This window comes from Aegilops tauschii, chromosome 5, assembly GCF_002575655.3.
Source record: "Aegilops tauschii subsp. strangulata cultivar AL8/78 chromosome 5, Aet v6.0, whole genome shotgun sequence".
Classification (NCBI taxonomy): domain Eukaryota; kingdom Viridiplantae; phylum Streptophyta; class Magnoliopsida; order Poales; family Poaceae; genus Aegilops; species Aegilops tauschii.
Window position 1 is genome coordinate 58,181,093 of NC_053039.3, and position 11,783 is coordinate 58,192,875.

Sequence of the window (11,783 nt, forward strand, 5' to 3'; positions counted from 1 at the left end):
CAGAAGATCTCAAGACTCTGATGAACCAGGCAAGCAGCCCTTTGACCATGTCCATGAAACCCCTTTTATGCATGTCATATAGCACATTACTATTGTTGCATCGGAATCATGATGAGATGGTAACCACTTCGGTGGGTTGCCTTTGTTGCTTCCTTGTTGATACTTGCATTGTGCATGACCCTACCTTCCTATGAGAGTTATGCGGGTGGGAGTATATAGGATGATAAAGTAGATGCTACGCAAATGGGACGGGTATATGCATGGTGATGGAGGCAAGTATGCTCCCAAAGACTTTTTTTTGAAAACCCCGTCGGGTGCCACTAATGCCCGAGGGAGATGTTGAGCTAGGTAACCACTTGACAAAGAAGTGGTGTACTGGAGAAGGATATGTGAGTGTGGTTTCAAAAACGGATTGGTTTAAGTTGCGACCGTTATTCCAACCTTACATGCGCAACCACTCTACCCTTATATGGGAAAGGGCATTACTGATTACCTAGGCCGATACTAGCTTGGAGCCCGCATTACTAGTGACGGGAGAGTTGTTGGTGCGCTCTCTCGGGACGGGGTCGTGCCAGGTAGGGCGGCCAAGAACATTTTTATGGGGCACCGGACACACCGTTGGTACCCCGTGCCAATGGTATGTGATAAATATGGGAGCGAGGCTCCACAATTGTAAGATGTGAAATGTTGGGCACGGGGGTTAGTACCAATCGAGTGGACTCCATGTTAGTATCGTCTAGGGAAAGGTAGTGATCGGGTGCTTACCCCGGGTACTAGAGGTACCACGTGTCATGGATGACACGAAAGTTCCCCGGATCTTGTGGGTAAAGTGTGCAACCTCTGCAGAGTGTAAAACTATTCGAATAGCCATGTCCACGGTCAAGGACAGTTGGGTAACCGCTCTTGGGCTACGTCCACATGTTTACGAAACCTGGTGAGTGTGTATGGATGAGTGGAAAGAACTACTTGGGTCAAGTCAAAGGACTTGACATGATTGAGTTGGGTTGGTGCCCACTCCATTTATGTTGATATTTGTAACTTGTTCTTAGGGTTACTTGAATTCTCATGATGCATGCTATGCAAGTTGTTGAACATGTCATAGCACTCAAAACTAGCTTTCTGCAAAAATTTACCTATATCATGCATTATTGTGCCTTGAACCAAAACATGGGTTGCTTGCGAGTACATTCAAAGTACTCATTGGCTTGCCACTGGTTATTTTATTGGCCAGGCATGAAAAAACAGGATATGATGAAGAATACTTTAGTGACGAACATGCGAGCTAGGACGCTTCCCAGTCAGAATGCCTGTAGGGTTATGGCAGATGGCATGGGTCCAAGTTATCGACGAAGATTTCCGCTGTAAAGTTATACTCAAGACTTGACCATAATGGTCATAATTTATGTAAGACGGTATGTATGGATGTAAGACTCTTGTTATACAGCTTCTGTGTGTTCAGTGAGCATTGATCTCTGGGGTCACTGTACACGTGCATTCGGTGATCATGACTTATGAGTCGGAGTCCCCACAAAGTATGAACCCTAGGCCTTGTTTCAACGCATTGCAATACCGTTTGTGCTCACTTTTATCATTAGTTACCTTGCTGTTTCTATATTTTCATATTACAAAAACCTATATCTACCATCCATATTGCACTTGTATCACCATCTCTTCGTCGAACTAGTGCACCTATACAATTTACCATTGTATTGGGTGTGTTGGGGACACAAGAGACTCTTTGTTATTTGGTTGCAGGGTTGCTTGAGAGAGACCATCTTCATCCTACGCCTCCCACAGATTCATAAACCTTAGGTCATCCACTTGAGGGAAATTTGCTACTGTCCTACAAACCTCTGCACTTGGAGGCCCAACAACGTCTACAAGAAGAAGGTTGCGTAGTAGACATCACTCCGCGTCGAGCGCATCCATGGTGGTGGACGACGGCGAGGCCTAGGAAGGGGACGACGCGAAGCAGGGGAAGACGCGGCAGTGGATGCCCACGTGGAGAGGAGTACGAGGGTTCACTGGTTCGGCTGCGGTGTGAGGCTGCCGTCGCTGCAGGGCCTGGCTAGTGGTGGGAGTAGTAGGGGCGATGAGGCCTCAATGGCAGCACAGCCGGCCACTAGAGGCAGGAGCAGGCGGTCTCGCCGGCGCTGGTTTGGGCGGCTGGTGCAAGAATAGCAGCGATTGAAGAAGCAGCAGGACCGTTGGATTCAAATCCAACAGTTACTGCTGCTAGAATCGTTTGTTGACTAAGTTGACAAGCCCTGCGTACGCGTCAACTTAGTAGGCCCATAGGTCAGCCTCCCAACCGGTGCGCCCCAGATGTCAGTGGGAGGAATCATTTTTTTCGCGTAATAAGGAGGCAGTTGATTGCGTGCGGACAGGCCAGCGGAGGGAGTAGGGTGGGCCGGGGAAGCCTGCGCGGCATCATAGCGGGCCACAAGAGGAGGGAGCAGGCAGTCCCGCTAGCGCTAGTTTAGGCGGCTGGAGTAGGAAGATTAACGATTGAAGAAGCACATCGGCCGTTGGATGGATATCCAACAGTCACTGCTGCTAGAAATCGTGTGTTGACTGACAAAGCCTCGCATAAACAAGTCAGCCTCGAAATCTGTGGCGTGTACAACCCATTTGCTATTATTTTTATAATTTTCACTCATTTTCTAATTCTTATGGAATTTATTGCAGCCCGTTTTCCATTTTTAGAATTGCTGCACATTTTCTGGTCAGTACCAGGGTTAAAAAAATTAACTAAATATGTGTGAAATTTTGAAAATTCGCAAATTTTTGCTGGGAACAAAATATTCTTAATCCAAAAATTAGTAGCCATACTAAAACAAATTTAAAATAAATTAGTACTATGTCATGTTAAATCCAATGAAATACTCCCTCCATCCCAAAATTCTTGTCTTAGATTTGTCTAAATACGGATGTATCAAGTCACGTTTTGGTATTAGATACATCCGTATCTAGACTAATCTAAGACAAGAATTTTGGGATGGAGGGAGTATAAGATATCGGTGAAGAACAAAAACAAAAAAGAAACTAATATCCCATTTGCTATAATTTTTTGGAACTTTCAACCCCTTTTGATATTACTTTTAACAGACACTGACCATACTCTTTGGCCTGGCCGGAATGCATCCCTTCTCGTCTTGAAAGATTTGCAGCCTAGTAAGTAGGAGAAAACAAATAGGCCTAGCCTGGGTATTCTTCAAAAAGAAATACTGGGCTACCTATTTTCACAAAGAAAAAACTGCTGGGCTGGTCATGTTGTTAGACGGGCCACAGAGACCGCACAACCTAGTTTATAGCCTGCTCCTCCGAATTACTACTCAAAAAAAAAGTTGTGCAATACTATCGTTAATTGACTATACGTTGAAAATGATGTGGGTCCCAGATATCAGCAGGGTGGATTAGAGTAAAAAAAGGAGGGGTTCATCTGAGTAGTAAAAGAGGCGCTTGCTTGTGTTCGGGAGTGGACCTGGTGGGTCCGTACTGTCATACTCACAACTATAGTTCTCTCCCGATTCACTATGTTGATACGGACCGTTTCAAAAAAAAACTATGTTCACAGGGCTGGACGGCGGCGCCGCGGCGAGCGCACCAAGGCGGAGGATAAAGTGTTGTCGCCAATGTGCTGGGCTGGGTTGGACATTTTTATTGAAAAATAAAAATGGACCGGAACTATTTATGACATTGACTATGATTTGCATGTGTCCGCTGGTTCCAGGAAGAAAATGTTGGGAGAAAGAAGACTGGTCGCTATCTTTGCCTAAGAATAATAACGACTGAATGTAACGACACTATCATAGGAAATAATATCCTCCTGTTAAATCATGAATTTAAAGAACTGGTGCATGAGCATTTAGCTTTATTTATTTATTTACTTATTTATGTTTAGGGGACCATGAGCATGTACCTGGGACGGATTCATGTGAGAGCCTCCCTTCCAGTTAATTATGGGCTCCTCTATTGGGCCTTCATCAGTGGGTTGCATGTTATCAATAAGTGGAAAATGTGTTCCGTACGAAAAATAGTATGCGTACGTACGGTATGGGGCACTAAAGGATCGAACCGTGCAACGACTTCCAAAACATTGTGTTTGTCGTTCTAACAACACATTTGTTCAACCAACAGACGAAATATACTATTGATTGTACATTGAAAACAGCAGCAGCAGCAACTAGGGCTAGGGGTGCAACAGAAGCAGTAAGCAGGCCAGAAGAGTGAAGACGCAGCTCTCTCTTACAAACCAAACATCAGCCATCATTACAAAAGGGCTACCAAAAAAGAACAAGTGAATGCATCAAACTAAATAAAGATCCTACTACACCAAGTGTACGCATCTAACTAACTGGCTCAGTTAGACGTTACTATTTATTAAGCTGTGGAGATTGGCTGACGGCTTGAACCAGATGGGTGCCTGATGGGGGAAACTCCAGCCAGCAGGTCGAAGTTTGATACTTGCGACCCTCTCTCCTACTTTGGGCTGCAGAGCGTGGCGGCACATATCAGGGTATGGTGCATGTAGAGACGCATGGTACGCTGTGTACACATAGTTTTGCCTGATGAACGAAACTGCGCTGCCATCATGATCCTTGCCGTCGGTTATCTCCTTGTTAATCAGATAATTCAGTCCGAAAACAGAGAGCATGTACCAAGGCTACTTACCAACCTCCAGTCAAAAATTCCTGAAGGTCTAGAGAAGCTGGGATCCTGCTCAAAGACCTTGCAGTGACTGTGATTGTATTCCGCGAAACAACACGTCCGGTACGTGCGAACGATCATCAATCGTTCGCCGTCGTCTGATCTAGCCAGGAACCACCTGCAACTGCCATGCCGCTTTTCTTTGAAAGGTTCTGGGATTAGGAAGGGTAGGGACACCAGGCGGCCTACAACATCATATCAAGTTGGAGTCAAATAACCCTAAAAAAAGTTGGAGTCAAATAAAAAAGGGCTCTTGATGTAGTCAATCTTAAGAACAACATGTTATGAGCATGAATATTTTTTCAGTATATGTTGACAGTAATATAAGCAAGCCATCATGATATCATAGGAAAGTAACATACTGCTGTAAATCCCGTTTGTAGCGATGACTGGAGTAGACCAGCAATACGTCTAGCCATAGAAGGAGTCGACAGCGTAAATGAAGCCCTTGTGTTCAATGGCATCAGAGAACCATGGAGGATGTATGATCATGCGATGGACGTGCAGATTTTTCCACTTACCGCAGTGACCTGTCAGATAGGCGAGACCGCAGTTGAAGAACGCAATTAGCCTGAAGTCTTTATAATTCGCAGATCTTGTGGGCACTTGGCAGATTACAACCTTGAGCCAATCAAACTTGGTATCATGTTGGCTACTGTAAGATTCCGAGTATTCTGGGCCGCGGTGCCAAAGCAGTGTAGTGTTAACCGAAGGAAGGGGGATCAATCGCCGGGTGTAGACCTCCACGAGCATCCAGCTGCCGCGACCATCGACAAGCACCATCCAAGACGTGTTCATGCCGACCCAGTACATACCGTTAATGTAGTTGAGGGTGACGGGGATCGGATCACAGTCAAGGGGGTTGATGCTCGCCACCCTACGATCGTTATGCTGCGTGACACGCCGTTTCTGAAGATCAGGCGGCATCAGCAAGCAAGGAGCTGGCTTAAAAAGCTCCGTCCTGAGGGATTTGAGTAAACGGTACAGCCTCGATGAGCACGCGGCGAGCGGCATGGTACTGAGATTGTCCACACGTGAAACAATGAGCTTGATTACCTCTGTGGGGAGCGAATTCCAGCCACTCTTTCGGCGGACGCTGCTCGGTTTTGCCATTGTTAGTGCTTGGGTTTTGGACGAGGGGGAGGCGCCTTAGCGGGGATGGAAGATTGGACGAGGGGGGAGGCGCCTTAGCAGGGCTGGAAGAGCGGACAATGATGGAGAAGCGAATATGTGCTTCGGGAAGTGGACAGGTGATGATGACTACATCACGCCGCTTGACTTACGAGACACATACCAGCAGCGTAGGGTCATATTGAAGTCAGACAACTTGCTTGAGTGATCACAGTACTGGCACTCCCTACAGTACCTACTACTATGCCCTAACTTGTTTGAGTAGAGTAGTAGTGGAGTAGGACTCTGCTCTACAACTAGCACCGGAGGGAGTAGTATATTCTACTCTAAAATAGTTACAAACTTCAATGCCCGAGCGTGGAACGACTACGAACCGCCATCGGTGCTAACTCCAATCCCCAACAAACGTTCGCTGGGAGACATGGCAGTTGCAAACGCCCACGACGCAGTTACAGTACGTGTGTAAGGGTGGCGGTTTTGTCAAATACTATGGCTTAAAAACAGGCCACCGTCGGATGGAAATCTGACGATTACGTGGGATTCGCCAGGATTGAGCTCGTTCCGAACAATCGCCAGATATCATTACTGAAAAAAAGGTTAAAACACCCGGGGCTATAACTTGCACCGGCTGACCACTAACAATGATACTAACATAGTTGTAAAATGGTCAAAGACCGTGTCTACGTGGTGTTTGGAATTATATGCAAAAAAAATTAGCCAGATGCCCGTGCATTGCACGACACACCATCATCACCAACTCGGTTTTTTCTCTACTCCTACTCCTATAAAAGACTCAGTTGGTGATGATGGAGGCGAGGAGGTGTGTTCAGCCGGGCGTACAGCCGGCGCGGTACTATTCGATTTGTTATAAAAAACAAAGAAGAGTAGTAGAGATAGAGATAAGAGTAGAGATAGAGACTTAGGACTTGCACTATGTAGGCCAAAAGCGGTGCTAAATTTGCTTTTTGGGTATTTGGCACCGATGCCCTACATTGCCCAAGCCATGCCAAACAAAATTTTTTGGGCACTGAAGCACCATCTACTGCTTCGTGTGCTACTCCTGCACTCCATTCGGCGGCCGCAACGTCCCCTATAGCCACTCCCTCCTGCGCTCCATTTGGCGGGCGATGTTGAAATTTGGGGAGCGCACTCTCGCGACTGCTGGCAGCTACGACTTCACCGACGACGACTTCTTCCCCGACCTCGACAACCTCTTCCTCAATGACATGGGCGACAACCTCAGCGCCAACGGTGCTGCTCCCGTTGCACCGTATGTGTTTCTGTCCTTCCTGTTCAAAATCGTGGTAGAATTCATGTTTCTACTCTGTATCCTACTGGATTCTATCTGTTCATGTACTATGCTAGTCCACATGATTAGTCTAATCTCTGTTATAGCCATCATGATTTATTTTGTGCTTATTCAGATTAAATCTCATAGTAACTTGCTCATATATTCAACTGGCGCAACGTCCCCTACAGCCACTCTCGTTTCATGGACGGCCTGGTCGATGCCTCCAAGGAGCCCTTCGCCTACTACTATGAGTGCCCGATGCCGTTTTGGGGCTCGCCGGCGGACATCGTGCATCACCTCACGGATGCGTGCAGCGGTCACTACTGGCCCTTGGCGGAGAACATCAAGTACGAGACGTGCTACCCGTTCACCATGCCGGAGTCGCTGGAGGATCACCGCCGCCTGCTAGTCTCAGAGGAGGACGGCAGCATCTTCCTCTCTTGATCGTGGGCCCCGGCGAGGCCCGCGCAGGCCGCCACCCCGTCTCTATAGTGTGCGTCAGGGGCGACGCCGCTGACGCTTACACTGACACGAGGCCGATGTACGGGTGCGTGCTCACTGTTACTACCCCTCCGAGGTACGTGGGCGCCGACACCGGCTCCATCATGCTGACTAGGACTCTGCAGAGCTGGGACCTTCCCGCCGATGTGGACATGGAAGACGCATGGTATGATTTAACCCCCAACGCGGTGCACGGGGACTCCAAGGAGGTTCACCTAGACATACGCATTATCAAGTTAAATGTTGATCATTAGTCTTCGCTCAGTGTAATCCGCTGTCTAAGCATGTGGAGACTTCCATGCATGATCTTGCTCTATTGGAGTATCGCGCATGAATAAAAGTGTATCCAGTTATAGTTTAGTCTAGAATCTTCCTTGTATGAATTTTTACTACAGTACTAGTGAAAGACTTACTATGAACCATTTCTTACATCTCCTCTGCCCCTTCCAAGCCATCCTGATTTAATCCCTCTGTCTAGGTGTATAAGGGCATGGTTAATACTTAATAGTATAGCCAACTGTTGACTATAAGAAAGTGCCATGTCATCTGTAGCCAACATGTATAACAATTGATAGATCATTTCTTGCAAAGCACAATAAGTGTTATTTCTTCACAAGTTTTGGATGCAGGCTGAACAGTTGAACGCTTTTGTGTGCAAAAGATACCTTTTTATCTATTTCACCTGGATGTTTGTGAGTTCTAGAGATGACCCCCACATCCTTTGTCAAAATAAACAACTCCCCGATCAATGCATTTCACTCTTCCGTGCAACGCACGTGCACCTTACTACTATAGATTAGTACGACCAATAATTGAACTAACATTATATATAGTACGATAAATGCTGATGCATGTCACCTATAATTATATCATTGAAAACTATGTTCAAATACGAATCCAACGATATAGTTTTTGTTGACATGCATTAACATTTTGTCAGTTAAATCTTCAGTCAAATTCAATGGGGGACTAATAAACCATGACCAATGTAGTACAAGTGTAGAGGGCGGCGCTGCACGGGAGTCTCACTCTCACCCCGCTCGTGGCGTGGTAGTAAAGCCGTCATATCACAAAACCCAACCACTGCGAGTAATAAGTGGCCTGGTAAAATAAACGGACAAGCAACCATCACATCCCTTCATCTTTTTTGCATTTCATCTCTCTGCAGTTACTTTCTCCGGTTCATCTTGCACACTCAATCCCTAGCTACTACTCCTAGTATCCCTAGCTACTACTCCTAGGGCCAGTTCTTTTGGCGGCTTAAAAAATAAGCCGTCTCTTCCCCAGCTTTTCCCATAAGACTAGTCATAGTGGAGAGTAACATTAAGGCGCCTCACTCATTTATTTGGGCTTCTAAACTACTACTAGTACCTCCGTCCTGGTTTATTCGTCATCATTGTAATTTGTGGTAAATTTTGACCAAAGATTTAACTGATAAAATGTTAGTGCATGTGACATGCACAAACATTTCATTAGTTAACTTTATGATCAAAATTTGACACAGATTACAATGGGGACCAATAAACCAGGACGGAGCTAGTAGTAATGGGATTACTACTAACCTAGAAGCCTAAACAAACTGGCCCCTGGTACTCCTACTAGTAGTACTAGTACTCAAGTTCGAATTCCAATTGCACGACACAACTTGTTAGGCAAAAAATTCGATACAGGGTGTAGGAAGCGGTTTGAGAATTTGCATGCCTTTCCGACCAGTGAGATACTCCGTACAAAGTACGACAGAGAAATAACCACAGAGAAGGAAGCTAAAAGTAAACAATCAAACGAGCATTTTTGCATTGAATCATTTCACAAGCTTGACTAGTGTTGTTTTTCTACTTTTACAAAAACCGCATCGTAATGTTAAAACGTGCATTTGCACGTACATAGGTAATAGTAGTACTCCCTCCGTCTAGGTGTATAAAGTCTTCCCTCCTTCTTGGTCACGGTGCACAACCAAAGATGACTTATTCACCTGGACGGAGGGAGTAGCACAGTCTGCAAGCATATATAGAGAGAGACGTGTAGTGCGATAGTATATAGTAAAGTTTGTGCTATATGCACCTACTTACAAAATGCGTACGGATACACAAGGTTTCCAAACTTTCCCTCTTACATACTTAATTAAGGACGCTAATAATTCCCGAACGTTCGGGATTTATCATTTGCGTCCCAAAACTAATGAGATCACCTTACGAAACTAAATTATACTCCTACTAAAAGCCACGCCGCTCACAGGAGCGCTTGCGGCACGCCACGAGTGCCCTGGTGCGCGGCCGTTTCCCAGCGCGCCGACACAACGCCTCTTCCTCAGCCTCGCAACTCGCAAGGTGCTGATTGGCGGCTTGCCGGCGGGCGAGCGCGATCTCACTGGTGTGGTGATCCGGCGCCAACAGGTACTCCTCCTTGCTGGAAGCGTGCATCCGGTCCACATACTGCCAAGCGTAGATGAGGTGCTTGGGCCCGACTACACTCAGGGCTTTGGCACGAGCGTCCTCCGCTACCCTCACGGCCCTTGCACGAGCCTTCTGCAAAAGAGCCAATTTCCTGACTCTCTCGGACGCGACATAGACCTGCCAGGCAGCTTGCCCCGCGGCGCGCTTTTCTTCCTCGGCCTTCTTCTCCGCCTCTATTTTGGCGTGCTCTGCTGGCGGCAAAGCCTCCCACATGGCGACATCCATTTCTTTCCAAAGCTCCTCAAGGCTGGGGGGGCTCGGCGGGCGACGCGGCGTTCTCCTCGTAGCGGGGAGCCGACGCGTCCTCCGACGCGTGTGCTGGCGAGATTGGGAACGCCGACGCGTCCACCTCGACGCGTCGCGGCGAGGAGTGGAACGCCGACACGTCCTCCTTGAATAGTGGCGGTGAGGAACGAAACGGCGACGCCATGGTGGTCGACGTGAGAGGGAGGGGGAGGAGATAGCGATGAACGTGAGCGTTCTTCCGAATGCCGTGGGAGGCGCAGTATTTATAGCGAGCAATGGCACACCTATGTAAGATATGGACTGCGCTGCACTGACTTAACTGCAGGTCCAGTTGTGTCACTCACATTTGTGCCAAACCCTTGTTGGGCCCATATGTCAGTGACCCAATGCACCTGCAGTTAAGTAACTGAAGCAGCGTCCCGGAAGATATGTTGCGTGATTAACGTAACAGCTACGTGGGCATATTTGTTGGAGTAAATTACGGGGGAGGGAAGGGGTGGAAATATTACTGGTCACAACGGATTGGACGAGCGCAGGGGGAGGAGAGTCATGCATGCAGATTTTTTTCCACACGGGGTGGAGTGGTGGGACCGCCGGAGGGAGAAGGAGTGTCTGGCAGGCATATTGTTTCCACACATGGAGAGGAAAAGATTTGGAGACGAACAGGCTTCCTGCAGGTATGGGGAACGGTGCATAAGAAGTCTCATCTTGCATGCCGGGCTAGGTATAGTCTCAAGTCATTAAAAACATACACGCCCCACACATGTTCATATTTCAAGGTGCACTAAATTATTGCATGTGATGATTAAGGCGGGCCATAATGGTGGTATCTTAGCTGGTATCATGCACACGTGAATAGCAAACATGCTGATGTGGCAAAGAATTAAAGAAGAGAGGGGGGTCAGAGTAACTAGTGTTCATGCATGCATTGGTAAACACATTTTTTTGTGAAGAACGACAACATTAGTTGAGTACTTTTGCACACTACAAAAACTATTCCACCGCCTCTATCTTGCTAAGAGTAGGTGAAATTTTTGAATCGAGCCCTTTAAACTAGAAGGGAGGTAGTAGTACTCTAATAGCTAACCTTGGCCCTGTTTGGATCCATGTGTTAGAGTTAGTTTGGGTTAGTTTGAACTCAACTAACCCAAAAATATCCAAACAGGAGGGTTAGTTTGGGTTAGATGCATCTAACCCATTCAAAAAATCTAACCCACCCAAGAGGTGCTTATTTGGGTTAGTTCTTCTCGGGACACTAAAAAACACATTTTTCTCTCGCTCTCCCCACAGCAGATCCCTCCCCACTTCCTCGAAGCTTCTCGTCCTCTCCCTACCTCCCTCTCGCACCTCCCATGAAGGCACCTCTCCGTATCCGCGCTCCATCTAACCCTGTCATCCAAACACCTCTTTCGCTAGAGTTACTTCAGGGTTAGTTCTGGATTAGAATCTAA